The following is a 2,952-nucleotide window of genomic DNA, read 5'->3' on the forward strand; positions in this document are numbered from 1 at the left end:
ACCTCTTCCTTTCTCATTCATGATTGTCAACAATTGTAAAATGGAGCCAGGAGCTGGTGGCTCACACATGTAATTTTAGCTACCTGGGAGACTGAGATCTGCGGATCAAAGTTCAAAGCCAGCCCTGTAATACAAATTCAACAGAGATTCTGCCTTGCTTTCTTTTTTTTTTTTTTCCCCCGCTGGTCATGGGGCCTGAACTCTGGGCCTGGGCGCTGTCCCTCAGCTCTTCAGCTCAAGGCTAGCGCTCTACCACTGGAGCCACAGCACCACTTCTGGCTTTTTCTGTTTATGTGGTGCTGAGGAATTGAACCCAGGGCCTCATGCTTGCAAGGCATGCACTCTACCGCTGAGCTACCTTCCCAGCCCCCTCAACAGAGATTCTTATCTCCAGTTAACCTCTAAAAAGTGGGATGTGGAGCTATGTCTCAAGTGGTCAAGTACCTATAAGAGCTGGATGCCCTGAGTTCAAGCTCCAGTACCTGTGCATACACACACACACACACACACACACACACACACACACACACACACCACTTTAAACATTGCTGAAATGCAATATCCAGACCTGGAGAGTCACTTCCAGTTCTAGTCTAGACTCTAGATGTCCTTCACTGATTTACCCAGTGACTCCTGTAGCCCCAGAACATAAACTCAGGACAAACTCTGCTCTAGCAAGTAAGTAAAAAGTGGGGCCCACACACTCCCTCTGCCTAGGGTGGCTTCCCTGAGACTTGGCCTACTAGCTCACCATGCATCCCAGGCTTCTGTTGCCCCTTAACTTCTTGTTGGTAAGTAATAACCCTGTTTCACAGAAACTACTATGTATGGGGTGCTCTTTCTCACCAGACTAAGCTGTTAACCAGTGTACGATGCCTTTAAGTTTCCTGTAGTAGCTAGGAGCCTGGCTCAAGTGATAGAGTACTTGCCGAGAGCAAGTGCAAGGTCCTGAGTTCAAACTCTAGGATCACACACACAAAAATATCCACCTCAAATTTCTCATTAACTTCAATTTGTTCTTAAAACAAAATATAATCTCTGACCAGGCACCAATGGTTTACTACTGTAATCCCAGCTACTCGGGACCCAGCCCAGGCAGAAAAGCCCATAAAACTCTTTTCTACAATTAGCCATCAAAAAGCCACAAGTAGATGCTTGGCTCAAATGGTAGAGCACTAACCTTGAGTGACAGAAGAAAGCAAGAGCTCAAAGCTTTTAGTTCAAGCCACAGTACTGGCACAAATGAATAAATAAATAAAATTAAATCTTATCTCTGAACACACAAGGTCCTAGATGGTCTGGCACAGTACAAATACTTGAAGATAGTCATTCACTTCCTTCCTGATACTGTCCCCTTCACATCTTTATGCACAGGGTTCTACCTCCCCTCCCCCATCTCCCTGGTGCCCAGAATAGGTCCAGCACATAGAAACTGCTCAGCTAAACTCATTTTGAAGACAAAAGTATCGATTCCAATTCTGGGCATCTAAATAAGTTATCAAAGTGAACATTTTTCTGTGCAAAGTTTCGTGGGGCAAAGGTTTGATTATAACACCCAGTAGCCAAAAGATCAATGTAAAATCAATTAGAAAAGAATCTAGCTAGGCAGATAGAATGTATTAGTTTTGAAATGAAGTTGAGGTCAGCAATTAGTACTTAGTGTCATTTTTTTATATGTATAACCACAACAAGAAAAGTTTATCTTGGCTTCTGAGAATTAATGAAACTGAGTACAAAGTTTAAGAAGTCACTGGATAGAAATCCACAATTAAACAAAATATACCCAATTACATTAATACTGTTTGTAGCTTTGGGATATCTGCCATTAATTTATTAACATTAAAAGGCATTTGTTGCATGCCAATACCCAACATCAGTGACACAAAAGAAGAAAGAGCCCATAGACCATCTCATTTTATTTTATGCCTATACTGGGGCTTAATTCAGGACCCTAAGTTTTCTCCTGGTTTATTTCATCCAAGGCTGGTGTTCTATCACTTGAGTAACACCTTCACTTCTAACTTTTTAGTGGTAAGTTAGAGATAAGAATCTTTTGGACTTTTTTGCCCTGGATGGTTTCAAACAAACCTTGATTTTCAGATTTCATTCTCCTGAGTAGCTATGAATACAGATGTGAACCACCAGAAGCCAGCTACTCTTGTTTTTAAAATGTACTCTTTACTAAGAATACTCTCTGGGAGGGATGATGTAATAGATTTCTGTAACAGAGACAGCTCTTGCCAGACATTGGTGGCTCACACCTGTAATCTTATCTACTCAGGAGGCTGAGGATTGCAGTTGGAAGCAAGCCTGGGCAGGAAAGCCTGTCAGATTCTATCTCCAATCAACTATCAAAGCCAGAAGTGAAGCTATGGCTTAAATGGTAGAACACTAGCCTTGAGAAAAACAAAAAAACTCTGGGACAGAATCCAGACCCTGAGATCAAGCCCTAGGACCAACACCAAAAAAAGAAGAAGAGAGACAGTTTTAGTTCTGCTTTAAGTCCTGATTCTCCTCTGTTGGAAGGACAATACAGTGGAACTGACTAGCCAACATAGATAACTTCAGAGCATATATGGGAAGTCCTAAAGAGGGTCAATTGTCCACATCCTACAGAGTGTATACCACTCAGACAAGAGCCTGCTTCCTGCTGTGTAGATTGGACCTGTAGCCCATTTTTTTAAAAATGGAGATAAAACCTGTTCTGAAGAGAGAGCATCTTTCTTTCCACAATCCCTAGGTGTCTGGCGTTCCTAACACCCCTCCCCCACCTTCATGCCAATCTGCGAAGGCAGTTCCTATGTCCCAGTATTTCAAGTTTCCTTATACTGAAGATCTCTTGACTATTTGGCTGAGCCAAGTAACAATCATTTTGTAACTACCATTGGTTCATTCTCACCATGCAATAGGCTCTTGGGGTCACAGTAGTAGGCCACTAGCACTTGCGGGGGG

This window comes from Dipodomys ordii, unplaced genomic scaffold, assembly GCF_000151885.1.
Source record: "Dipodomys ordii isolate 6190 unplaced genomic scaffold, Dord_2.0 Scaffold32, whole genome shotgun sequence".
Classification (NCBI taxonomy): domain Eukaryota; kingdom Metazoa; phylum Chordata; class Mammalia; order Rodentia; family Heteromyidae; genus Dipodomys; species Dipodomys ordii.